Source organism: Coregonus lavaretus (assembly GCF_964263955.1).
Source record: "Coregonus lavaretus genome assembly, chromosome: 9".
Taxonomy (NCBI): domain Eukaryota; kingdom Metazoa; phylum Chordata; class Actinopteri; order Salmoniformes; family Salmonidae; genus Coregonus; species Coregonus lavaretus.
Window position 1 is genome coordinate 23619112 of NC_139996.1, and position 14507 is coordinate 23633618.

At 40.4% G+C, this 14507-nt stretch overlaps 1 protein-coding gene across 4 annotated transcripts in view; it reads left to right on the forward strand.

Annotated features, from left to right (window-relative positions):
• LOC311135169 (tripartite motif-containing protein 44-like) overlaps window positions 1-14507 on the forward strand; it is a 119073-nt gene that overhangs the window by 47404 nt on the left and 57162 nt on the right. The gene's annotated exons all lie outside the window — the stretch shown is intronic.

The window sequence follows — 14507 nt, forward strand, 5'->3', positions numbered from 1 at the left end:
TCTTAGATGTAAACATGTTTAGCACTGCATAGCCGCGGGCTTAAGTGTAGCTATTTATGCCCTCTGACTGCACGCACACAAGCACGAACGCACGCACGGACGCACACGCAAACACACACACACACACACACCAGCTGGATATACTCTACCACCTATTCTACATACCAATCCCTGCCAAGGTTAAGTTCTCATATGCCCACACCATTACTCACATACACAAATATACACAGATACAGTGGGGAAAAAAAGTATTTAGTCAGCCACCAATTGTGCAAGTTCTCCCACTTAAAAAGATGAGAGAGGCCTGTAATTTTCATCATAGGTACACGTCAACTATGACAGACAAATTGAGATTTTTTTTCTCCAGAAAATCACATTGTAGGATTTTTAATGAATTTATTTGCAAATTATGGTGGAAAATAAGTATTTGGTCACCTACAAACAAGCAAGATTTCTGGCTCTCACAGACCTGTAACTTCTACTTTAAGAGGCTCCTCTGTCCTCCACTCGTTACCTGTATTAATGGCACCTGTTTGAACTTGTTATCAGTATAAAAGACACCTGTCCACAACCTCAAACAGTCACACTCCAAACTCCACTATGGCCAAGACCAAAGAGCTGTCAAAGGACACCAGAAACAAAATTGTAGACCTGCACCAGGCTGGGAAGACTGAATCTGCAATAGGTAAGCAGCTTGGTTTGAATAAATCAACTGTGGGAGCAATTATTAGGAAATGGAAGACATACAAGACCACTGGTAATCTCCCTCGATCTGGGGCTCCACGCAAGATCTCACCCCGTGGGGTCAAAATGATCACAAGAACGGTGAGCAAAAATCCCAGAACCACACGGGGGGACCTAGTGAATGACCTGCAGAGAGCTGGGACCAAAGTAACAAAGCCTACCATCGGTAACACACTACGCCGCCAGGGACTCAAATCCTGCAGTGCAGACGTGTCCCCCTGCTTAAGCCAGTACATGTCCAGGCCCGTCTGAAGTTTGCTAGAGTGCATTTGGATGATCCAGAAGAGGATTGGGAGAATGTCATATGGTCAGATGAAACCAAAATAGAACTTTTTGGTAAAAACTCAACTCGTCGTGTTTGGAGGACAAAGAATGCTGAGTTGCATCCAAAGAACACCATACCTACTGTGAACCATGGGGGTGGAAACATCATGCTTTGGGGCTGTTTTTCTGCAAAGGGACCAGGACGACAGATCCGTGTAAAGGAAAAAATGAATGGGGCCATGTATCATGAGATTTTGAGTGAAAACCTCCTTCCATCAGCAAGGGCATTGAAGATGAAACGTGGCTGGGTCTTTCAGCATGACAATGATCCCAAACAGACCGCCCTGGCAACGAAGGAGTGGCTTCGTAAGAAGCATTTCAAGGTCCTGGAGTGGCCTAGCCAGTCTCCAGATCTCAACCCCATAGAAAATCTTTGGAGGGAGTTGAAAGTCTGTGTTGCCCAGCGACAGCCCCAAAACATCACTGCTCTAGAGGAGATCTGCATGTAGGAATGGGCCAAAATACCAGCAACAGTGTGTGAAAACCTTGTGAAGACTTACAGAAAACGTTTGACCTGTGTCATTGCCAACAAAGGGTATATAACAAAGTATTGAGAAACTTTTGTTATTGACCAAATACTTATTTTCCACCATAATTTGCAAATAAATTCATAAAAAATCCTACAATGTGATTTTCTGGATTTTTTTCCCTCATTTTGTCTGTCATAGTTGACGTGTACCTATGATGAAAATTACAGGCCTCTCTCATCTTTTTAAGTGGGAGAACTTGCACAATTGGTGGCTGACTAAATACTTTTTTTCCCCACTGTATGTATTCTCACTTACTCATACACACACACACACACACACACACACATGCAACAATTTCAAAGATTTTACTGAGTTACAGTTCATATAAGGAAATCAGTCAATTGCAATAAATTCATTAGGCCCTAATCTGTGGATTTCACATGACTGGGCAGGGGCGCAGCCATGGGTGGGCCTGGGAGGGCATAGGCCACTTGGAAGCCAGGCCCACCCACTGGCGAGCCAGGACCTGCCAATCAGAATGAGTTTTTCCCCACAAAAGGACTTTATTAAAGACAGAAATACTTCTCAGTTTCAAAAACTGTCCGGGTGGCTGGTCTCAGACGATCCTACAGGTGAAGAAGTTGGATGTGGAGGTCGTGGGCTGGCGAGGTTACACGTGGTCTCCAGTTGTGATGCCGGTTGGACGTACTGACAAATTCTCTAAAACGACATTGGCCTCCAATGGTAGAGAAATTAACATTCAATTCTCTGGCAACAGCTCTGGTGGACATTCCTGCAGTCAGCATGCCAATTGCACGCTCCCTCAAAACTTGAGACATCTGTGGCATTGTGTTGTGTGACAAAACGGAAAATGTTAGAGTGGCCTTTTATTGTCCCCAGCACAAGGTGCACCTGTATAATGATCATGCTTAGGGCTGTGGCGGTCACGAAATTTAGTCAGTTGGTGATTGTCAAGCAAATAACTGTCGGTCTCACGGTAATTGACCGTTAATTAACATAAACACATTTAGCATCTCCTGGCTTCCACACATAGCCTACAAGCCATTTTAAAAAGTCTAATAAATCCAGGTAATATAGCCTACACCTTCACAATAAATCCATTATTTATTTTAGACATGTCTAAAGAAGCATGATATGAAGAAAATGTAGTCTATTTCAGAAGAAAAGAATAGCATACTCTGAGTTGTCCTTATGTTAGGTCCTGCTGTGGCTATGCCAAATGGCTGTGGGCTATACTAGTTCATTTAGCAGACAAGATTTGCTTATAATTCCTTGGCATTATTTTATATTATTTTATAGTATGAAGAATGCAATTGAACAAAGCTGAATAAAATATAAATATTTTCTCCAAACGATTTGAGGGAGTGCGCACATGCGGCTATTCTGTGTTGAGCGGTTAAAAAACAAATTGGTACTCCTATATGCTTAATTTAGAGTTATTAATGTAACTTTAGTTTTTCTACAAACGTTGGGCTATATGTTTTTATTTTTAATACATTGTAAGGCTGCATGATGAGACTCCAATGATGATTTGAAAAAGCTAAACTCTGCTTAGTTTTTTTGCTCAGGCTGTACAAACGCCAATAGTCTCTCATTCACAATTTGACAAGCACTTGATACTGCCTCAGATTTCACGGCGGCATCCCCTTTGTGGTCCTAATGCACCCTAAAAAAATCCATGCCTTTTGCGGCCCAGTGTGCTGGGTTGTGCCCTCCTCCCTGAGTGCGCTACACAATCCGAAGCGCTTCTCACTCACATGGCTCTCCATCTCGTGATCGGGTCTTTCTCACAGGCTACAAGTGAAGACAGATACATCGGGGACGCAACTGCGCACGTCCTTATCCAATTCTGAATTGCATGTTTAAGATATTGGAAGAACTGTCCACATTTACTTTTCATCAGCCAACAAGATGAGTAGGCCTAACGAACAGCAAAGCACTAGCCTATGTCAATCTACTATCCCCCATAGTACAAAAGTCGACCTATTCTATTCTGTGCGAGAAATAAATATTCCTAATATAGTCTGGGACAGTTGTGGGGTGCAATACATCCCAAAATAATACAACCACAAAAATGTTTTATGCAATGTGGCTGATGCAACAGATCAGAACGTTTAGCTTAAAATGTTGATAAACTATTAGGCTATTTCTTCATGTTATAAGCGCAGCAATGCGCACATTGCAGTAGGCTATAAGCGTGAATATTCCATTAGCGGGAAAACACCATTATCAAAAGTGACCGCAAATGCGGTTATGATTGTCCTTATTTTATTATAAAGGTGCATTTGTATTGTGAAAAATGATCTTCCCTAAACTTGAAACTCACGCGCTGCTTATGTATGCCAGTTAGGCTCTAAACCCCTTGTAAAGTGGATTAATGTCCTCTATTTTAAGAAGTTATTTGGAAACTTATCAAACCTTATCAAAACATATAGGCCTATGGGCTTGGCCTATACAGTGAGGGAAAAAAGTATTTAGTCAGCCACCAATTGTGCAAGGTCTCCCACTTAAAAAGATGAGAGAGGCCTGTAATTTTCATCATAGGTACACGTCAACTATGACAGACAAAAAATCCAGAAAATCACATTGTAGGATTTTTAATGAATTTATTTGCAAATTATGGTGGAAAAGAGATCTGGAGACTGGTTAGGCCACTCCAGGACCTTGAAATGCTTCTTACGAAGCCACTCCTTTGTTGCCCGGGCGGTGTGTTTGGGATCTTTGTCATGCTGAACGACCCAGCCACGTTTCATCTTCAATGCCCTTGCTGATGGAAGGAGGTTTTCACTCAAAATCTCACGATACATGGCCCATTCATTCTTTCCTTTACACGGATCAGTCGTCCTGGTCCCTTTGCAGAAAAACAGCCCCAAAGCATGATGTTTCCACCCCCATGCTTCACAGTAGGTATGGTGTTCTTTGGATGCAACTCAGTATTCTTTGTCCTCCAAACACGACGAGTTGAGTTTTTACCAAAAAGTTATATTTTGGTTTCATCTGACCATATGACATTCTCCCAATCCTCTTCTGGATCATCCAAATGCACTCTAGCAAACTTCAGACGGGCCTGGACATGTACTGGCTTAAGCAGGGGGACACGTCTGGCACTGCAGGATTTGAGTCCCTGGCGGCGTAGTGTGTTACTGATGGTAGGCTTTGTTACTTTGGTCCCAGCTCTCTGCAGGTCATTCACTAGGTCCCCCCGTGTGGTTCTGGGATTTTTGCTCACCGTTCTTGTGATCATTTTGACCCCACGGGGTGAGATCTTGCGTGGAGCCCCAGATCGAGGGAGATTATCAGTGGTCTTGTATGTCTTCCATTTCCTAATAATTGCTCCCACAGTTGATTATCCTTTGACAGCTCTTTGGTCTTGGCCATAGTGGAGTTTTGAGTGTGACTGTTTGAGGTTGTGGACAGGTGTCTTTTATACTGATAACAAGTTCAAACAGGTGCCATTAATACAGGTAACGAGTGGAGGACAGAGGAGCCTCTTAAAGAAGAAGTTACAGGTCTGTGAGAGTCAGAAATCTTACTTATTTTCCACCATAATTTGCAAAAAAAATCATAAAAATCCTACAATGTGATTTTCTGGATTTTCTTTTCTCAATTTGTCTGTCATAGTTGACGTGTACCTATGATGAAAATTACAGGCCTCTCTCATCTTTTAAGTGGGAGAACTTGCACAATTGGTGGCTGACTAAATACTTTTTTGCCCCACTGTATGATTTGAAAAAGTCGCAAAAAAAGGCAGTTTCTTATGCTGGGCATCATTCACAAGTGTAATATATACCGTTGAAGTTGGAAGTTTACATACACTTAGGTTGGAGTCATTAAAACTTGTTTTTCAACCACTCCACAAATTTCTTGTTAACAAACTATAGTTTTGGCAAGTCGGTTAGGACATCTACTTTGTGCATGACACAAGTAATTTTTCCAACAATTGTTTACAGACAGAATATTTCACTTATAATTCACTGTATCACAATTCCAGTGGGTCAGAAGTTTACATACACTAAGTTGACTGTGCCTTTAAACATCTTGGAAAATTCCAGAAAATGATGTCATGGCTTTAGAAGCTTCTGATAGGCTAATTGACATAATTTGAGTCAATTGGAGGTGTACCTGTGGATGTATTTCAAGGCCTACCTTCAAACTCAGTGCCTCTTTGCTTGACATCATGGGAAAATCAAAAGAAATTAGCCAAGACCTCAGAAAAAAATGTGTAGACCTCCACAAGTCTGGTTCATCATTGGGAGCAATTTCTAAACGCCTGAAGGTACCACGTTCATCTGTACAAACAATAGTACGCAAGTACTGTATAAACACCAATGGACCACGCAGCCATCATACCGCTCAGGAAGGAGACGCGTTCTGTCTCCTATAGATGAATGTACTTTGGTAATCCATCCCAGAACAACGTCAAAAGACCTTGTGAAGATGCTGTAGGAAACAGGTACAAAAGTATCTATATCCACAGTAAAACGAGTCCTATATCGACATCACCTGAAAGGCCGCTCAGCAAGGAAGAAGCCACTGCTCCATAACCGCCATAAAAAAGGCAGACTACGGTTTGCAACTGCACATGAGGAGAAAGACCGTACTTTTTGGAGAATTGTCCTCTGGTCTGATGAAATAAAAATAGAACTGTTTGGCCATAATGACCATCGTTATGTTTGGAGGAAAAAGGGGGATGCTTGTGTGGTGTCGAGACAACGATGCTGATATGCTGTGATGACAAGAAATCCGCTGACACTGTCCTTGATTATAATGGTTTATTACATCAAAGATTATTGTATCAATTTACAGACTCCTGCAGACATCTGGAGAACAACTGACCCAATCTCTAATATGTTATTCTCTCCGTCCTTTGTTCCAACCATGGTATTTATAATATATAACATAATATGGGTGGTTTTTTATAGACCAATCCCTGGCCTTTACACATCCGAATCTCCTCTGTCTTAGGGGGCCCCTATAGTAATATTTTCCAGATGTTTCTGCAAGCAGAGCCAAATTCCTCTAACACACCATTTGCAAAGTCAGCAACATCATAAACTGTTTAGATGCTACATATTTCCCCCCTTCGAGACAAATTAAGTCTCGAAAACAAAAAGAATAGGATTATGACAAATCTTGTGTAACTTTAACAATAAAAAAAAATGTATGTAGTATGAACACATTTTTATGAAGTGTAAACAAATCGTTATGGAGTGTAAGAGCGAAAAACCTGTCTGGCAGCTTTCTTTCCAAATATCCATCAATCAATCAAGACAGTAAAATTCTCTCACGGCCCCTCTGCCCCAGGCGACCACCTAAGTACTCCAGATCAATTTATAAATCTTTATCAATGCATTTTAAACTATGATGCAATTGAATACACATGAAAGCCTCAGAAAACAAAATACAATCAAAAATGTCCACATTCAGGCTGGTCGACCCATCGGACCCTCCTGTGGATTCTCTCTCTCCCTGCCTAGACCCAATATCCCTAAGCATCGACGAAAAAAACAACAACATCTGAGGTCCCCACATGTACCCAACAACAGAAAACATCATTCTTCAAAAATTTATACAGAAAGAATATGACACAAATTATGTATTACACATGCAAATATGTCTATATATATATATATCATTGCAGACACTGGAATGTAGTCCACTACACTGCATCTCCTCAGCAGTGTCGACTTTTACTGCAACGTTGATGATGGAATCTGAACATTTCCACACCTTCCTTGTTCCACTTCCTCCAGTCCATTCATATTGTCCATGTTTGAGTATTTGAATCCCCTCTACACATTCCCCCATATGCTTCTGGAAGAAAAGAAAACACCAACCAGTATCTTTTGCAAAACAACACATGCAAATTAAAACATCAATATCAACAATAATATAAAAATGATATATACAATAATATATAAAATGATATATAAAACGAATCACATTCCATTTCCCCCCTTTGATTCATAAGAAAATACTAAATATCACAATAATATGTAAAGACGTGAAAAATGATCGGATATTCAAAATTTCCTAGAGTTATTTCAACCCTAGTTTCCATAACTTTTTAGTCTGACTTTTTCCCCAATTTTTTCAAAAACCATTTCACTGATTTATCCACAAAACTCTTTCCCATTTTCTGAGGATATTCGATCGGGAAGTCCCCACCTGCTTATGACTTCTTTACACAAGAACTTTGCAACCGACTGAGTATATTTTAGCTTAGTTGGACATATTATGCACCTCTTGGTGTAGGAATGTAACCAGGAATAACAGTCACACCCCTGCGAATATTATTTTTCAGACAGATTGTGCACCTGCCTATGACATAGTCAACCTGTTAAAGCAAATATGGTTCCCAAAAACCATACTCCTTTGTGATCTTTCTCCTAACCTCCCCCCTTGCAACATTAGCTAACCCATGTGCTTCCTGAATCATCAGACCTAATAGGTCTAGAGGCGCTACTATCAACCCCTCATGGTTTCTCCAAAGACAACAAAGGCATGTTACTCTGAGGATTTTTTATTGTCCTTAAAACACCTGCTTTCGAAAGTCCTTCAATTTGTGGTTCGATCCCTTGGATTGCTTCATCTTTCAATGGATACTGATTCTTCCAAGGAGGTCTGGCTCCTGGTCGAAGTTCAACTTTCACCGGTTGGGCTGATTTCACAAGTCCAATATCGGTACTGTGTTGAGACAACAAATATTCTGGAACTTGTTGCAACATCTCCTCTTTCATAGGGTCTGAATCCATCTTCGCACTGCAAATAGATTCATGTGTCATCCGTACAGCTTGTGGCTCTCCTTGTCCTTGAGCCGAAATCATGATTTTGAGAAATCGCTGATCTTCACTCCTCCAAATCGCCAAATTCTCTTTCATCGGTACGAAAACAGCTTTCTCTGCTTCTGTCATAATTTCTCCTATTTGCTTCTGCTCATAGCCTTCAGAAACCAACAAGGTCACATGTGGCACACTCTTCTCAATCTCAAATTCTTTATCCAGATAATCGTCTGTGTTTATCTTCATAGCTGCTCCTTGTGGTCCTAAAATTATGCAACTTGAGCTGAGTTGAACTTTCTTTGGTTGATGACTCAACCATTCCCCTGAGTTCGATTGGGCATCATTCTTGAAATACTTGAGCGTACAATGAAATGGATATTCCGGAAGCCTCGCATCTGGCATGTTTGCCACAATGAATTTCTCCCATATCTTAGCCTGCTTCAAAAAATCTTCACTGAGATTTCCAATCCAGAATACTGAAGAAGAATCCATCTCTGTCGTCATCAACAATTGGTAAACCTTTTCCTTTGGCACTTCTACCAGACAGCCGTCTGGTGTACATTTTATTGTACAGTTCAATTTACACAATGCATCTCTTCCCAACAATGCAATAGGTGTATGTTCTGATACCAGTATGGGTATTGTAATTTTCTGATTTTCATAGCAGAGCTCAATTGGTTCCGTAAGAGGAATCAGCTGTTTCACTCCCTCAAATCCGATTGTCCTAATTAGTTGATTGGACATAGGGAGATGTGTAGCATCTTCAGGCCAAACACAGGTAAAAGCAGCTCCGCTATCCGCCATCACTTCCAATGGTCGGTTGTTTACTTTCACCTCAATTGTTGGATCTTTTTCCGGTCCTGATGCTACCAGCTGACACCCCCCTTTCGGATCTTCTGGGCACCCCTAGAATCCTTGCTCCGGGCCCCTATAAGGGTTCACCGGTCCTCCAGTTGATCTTGACTGGCCCCTGTATCTTCCTCTGAAATTCCCTCTGGTGTTTCCTCCTGGCCCATTACACTCACGGGCAAAGTGACCAACCTGTCCACAATTATAACACACTTCTGAAGATTGCTGGAAGTATGGCTTAAATCTTCCTCCTCTTCCTCTTCCTAAGCCTTCTCGTCCTCTTCCTCTCCAATTCTGTGTCTGTCCAGAAACTGGCTGTGGATATGAAACAACTGGTACCGCTATTGGTAGCTGGTACAATTGCGGTTGGAACTGGTTCGGTTGAAGCTGTGGCAGTGATTGTTGATTTAATAATAATAATAATAATATGCCATTTAGCAGACGCTTTTATCCAAAGCGACTTACAGTCATGCGTTTGGTGCACACTGATTCTGATTAACCAAAGCTTATTTCGTCTCCTTCTTATTCTCCACCAGTTGTATTTGATTGAGTTTTCGGAGAGTTTCTTGGTCCTGTTCTTTCTGGTTGTGTTCCTTTTTCCGGTACAGATCCACTTGATGGGCTATATGATCTGTATAGACACCTTCTGTCATGCTTCCAAGTCCAACCACCTCTGCCAGTTTGCTCCTTACTGGTGAGGGCAGTCCCATCTGTAGTTTAGCTCTCAAAATTGACTGCTCAATTTGACTCACATCTGGATCATTTCCGGTAATATTTCTCCACACTTGATGAACTCTTGACACATAGGCTCTCTGATTTTCTTGTTGTCCTAGTGGGTCAATCAGAATGTTGTCAGGATGCACATTTGTTGGAAACGTATCTTTCAGTGCTCTCCACAGCCGATTTCTACTTGCAGCCAACAATTCAGGATCATTCACTGCAGTCCCCACATATCGATGAAGTCCAGCTCTCTGAAAAAATTCTCCCATACCTGGAATCCCAAGGATATTAGCCAAAAGCCTCTTAATGTCTCCTATGGCAGACTGTGTTCCCACCGTAATTTCTTCCAATTTTGAAATCCAAGGATATGCTCCATCTTGAAGAGTAGGCAGCTTCTCAAGTATATCTGACATATCGGTATTCTGCAAAGGCTTATACTCCAGGTTCTGTCCTCGAATTATCACTGGCATCATCTTCGTACTTATGCTCCCTTCATTGTAGGATAAAATCCTCTTGAACATGAAGCACCTTTAATCTCCAAATCTTCATCGCTGTCTTCATTTTCACTTTCATCAGAGATCGAATCTCTTGTATCCTTCTTCTTCCAACTTCCATCACCCCTTCTTTCCGCTCTAGCCAACCTCTGTCTGATCACAGGGTCATATCCACCCATGATCTCTTCTGAATCACTCTGATCATCATCATCATCATCTTCAAGTTCCATCCTCCTGAACCTCACTCTACCCTTAGTTTCCAGACATCTCGTTTTCTTCTTACTTTTGGAGTTTGGATTCATCTTTATGGTCGTTTCTGCTTGTCCTCTCTCTATTATTCGTTCATCTTATAATATAATAATAATAATCTTCATCTCTGATGCAATAATCACCCTCCTGAATGATCACTGGAAGCTGAGGATAGACGTCCTTAAACTCTACTTCTTCCTCGTAAGGTGGGGGTCTTTTTGCTGAATCCATATGTGAGAAAGGTGTATTGACTTCTGCCATTAGTTTTTCTGTTACCTTCACCTCTTTTGCCATTTTCTCTATACCTCTGTCTCTTTTATCTTTTGTATCTTTTATCAGTTTTTGTCCTTCATTTTCAAACAGCTTAAGAACACCCAGCTCTCTTTGTCTCTTTTCTTTACGTTGTTCCCTTTTTTTCCCTTCTTTTGATCTGCCTTATATGTGGCCACAAGCACTTTCATTATCTTGATGACGTCTGGGTTAAGAGTCCCTTCCACTGGCCATGGTTGTTCAATGTCAGGCCAACGTTTATTCCATTTTCCAGATAACCTTGCAATACCATTAACTAGAGGATTACTATTTTGTACTACATCAACAGGAGTAATTACTTTCATCGTTTTTATGTCCTTTTTCCCCATTGTAACAACTCTTTTATATTCCTTTATTGTGAATTATTTTATTATTATTATTATTATTTTTTTTTACCAAAACATACTTTAGACTATGTGGCTTATGTTTCCCTCCTTTTCAATTAATTAATTTATCAATTTATTTATTTTTATTAATTTATTAATGTATTAATTAATGTTTATTTTATTTTATTTTACCAAATTATTGATTAGTGGCAATCTTACCACATCCGATCAGGAAAAGTAAAGGAAAGTATCAACTTCAGAGCAATCCAAAAAAGAAAGACCTGTAATCCAGCAACACTACAGCACTCACAAACCAATTGCTTAATAATCACCCAATTACCTTAATTTTACAGAATAATGTCAGTGCTGGATTTCCAACACAACTCTAATCAAACCAACCCATGCACAAAAAAACTCCAATGTGCAATTCTTAATTACATCAATTGATCAGTCTGTTGCCAAGTCCCTGTTAAATTGTCACAACATGAAATATGCTAGGCACACACAATATCCTGTATGGGAAAGTAAGTTTGTGAACAGAGCAGTACTGGCCTTGATTGGACTGGATCCGGAGAAGCACACACTGTCGCGTGATGCACTGGTCAGCACCTCCTCTCTCTCTCGCTGTCTCCTCCTTCTCGTCTCTCACATGACAGGAGAATAAAGGAAACAGACAACAATTTAGTATTTTATGCATACCTATGTTCACATTCGCGCTAAGAAATAAGCAAACAGCTTAACTCAGGAATATTATAAATAGCGCAATAACATTTTATTTTATTTATTTATTTAATTATTTTTATTTTTAATCCATCAACATATCTCTCATTTGTAAATTCAATAGATCTCAATCAAATAGTTTCATAGTTAAGCAACAGCCACTTATCAAACAGAATACTTTATCCGTGTGTATTCAAAATCTCCCCCTTTCTTCTCTGTCTGTAGCACTAATTCTGGTGTCACAGCAGCTCAGTGCAGGCAGGGGAGTGGCATATTTGCTCTACGTAACTCTAAACTCATAAAATCCCACGCATGCGCAGCTCATTCACCAGTGCGATTTCAGAGTGAGAGGAGCTCTCCCAAGCAGCTCTCTCCAAGCTAAACAACAGAAAGCAGACAGACCAGTTGTCCCTCCGTTATTTCCAACACAGACAAACAGTAACACTTAACAAAACTCACAAACCAACACAGAACATAGAACACAAATCCTACTTCGAAGTTTCTTAACTTCACTTATCCTAATCTGCAGATTTATAGTTATTTTCTTATCCATTACAAATAATCTCTATACAATCATAATGTCCTCCCTGGGGGCTCATAGTCTTTCAACAATTATTAAACGTTCTCTTTTATAGAGACTCATACAAGGTTTTAACCTTAACGTCCTCCCAGGGGGCTCATAGTTTTTTAACAATTATTAAACGTTCTCTTTTATAGAGACTCATAAGATTTTAACCTTAACTAACATATTTCCTTACAAAAAAACTAAAACCCCTGTTCTCAACCAAAACATATATATGTATATATCTCTAACATAAATCTTATCATAACATGAGTCGACACACAGCTGAAACACAACAGAGACGTCTTTATTTTTATTTTTTTCGCACACACACACTCTCTTTCCTAACACACACACATGAAAAGAATGCATCCATTCATACGGTCCTCTAAAGCATGCTACCGTCGCTCCTTATTTCTCATTGTTCCTGCCTACATTTCTGCTACCTCGAGTTGTAGATATTCAATGAGAGGTTACTTCGAACACATACCTCGTCAACTATATGTCGAGAGGTAACTTACAATGGAATGTATCTTCCACAAACTCCAGTTCCCAGAACTGACCTTAAAAATCAACCTAGTGAGTTTTCAGGATTTTCGGCCCATCCTAATGATCGCCTCGTTTGAGGGCTTCTTTAAATCAGCGACGTCCTAAAAGTATACTTTTTTCCTTAGTTCCTTATTCTATTCCTTCATTCTATTCCTTTTCCCTTTAATTTTATTCAAGCCAAATATCCCTGTGCCCAGTGTTATCAATTCCTATAGACACTCCACCATGTTTGCGTTGTTCCCAACGCAAACAAATTTTGAAATTTAGAACGGATTCTCATCACACAGCAAATAAGAGCAAGGTGCACACACAAGTTTTTAAACGGTACATCTCCTCAACGCACACACACAGCACACCAACTGACCAGCGCCCAAAATTGTGAGAAATCTCACCTTATCTGCCAGCGTCTTGAGCGGGAGTCACTTCATAGCTCATGAATGGAACGCTGAGAAAAGACGCAACACGTCCCAAAGATCCTCGTCGCCATTCTGTGGTGTCGAGACAACGATGCTGATATGCTGTGATGACAAGAAATCCGCTGACACTGTCCTTGATTATAATGGTTTATTACATCAAAGATTACAGTATCAATTTACAGACTCCTGCAGACATCTGGAGAACAACCAACCCAATCTCTAATATGTTATTCTCTCCGTCCTTTGTTCCAACCATGGTATTTATAATATATAACATAATATGGGTGGTTTTTTATAGACCAATCCCTTGGCTTTACACATCCGAATCTCCTCTGTCTTAGGGGGCCCCTATAGTAATGTTTTCCAGATGTTTCCGCAAGCAGAGCCAAATTCCTCTAACACACCATTTGCATTGATGTCAGAGTGATTAGAGGGACAATAGAATCCTAAGTACCAGGCAGTTAGCAAGTTTGGTAGGCTACTAATGACCATCAGCAGCATCAGAGCTGGGAGAAGCCACATTACCGTGACTAAACGGTCACGTGGAACTTGACTGCCTTCATGACTCGTGACTGTCGGTGTGGCGATAATACGGGCACCGAACAGCCCTAATCATGCTGTTTAATCAGCTTCTTGATATGACACACCTGTCAGGTGGATGAATTATCTTGTCAAAGGAAAAATGCTCACTAACAGGGATGTAAACAAATTTGTGCATAAATTAGAAAGAAATAAGCTTTTTGTGCATATGAAAAATTCCTGGGATCGTTTATTTCAGCTCATGAAACATGGCACCAACACTTTACATGTTGCGTTTCTATTTTTGTTTAGTATATACACTATATATACAAAAGTATGTGGACATCCCTTCAAATTAGTGGATTCGGCTATTTCAGCCACACCCGTTGCTGATAGGTTTATAAAATTGAGCACACAATCTCCATAGACAAACATTGGCAGTAGAAGTGGTGT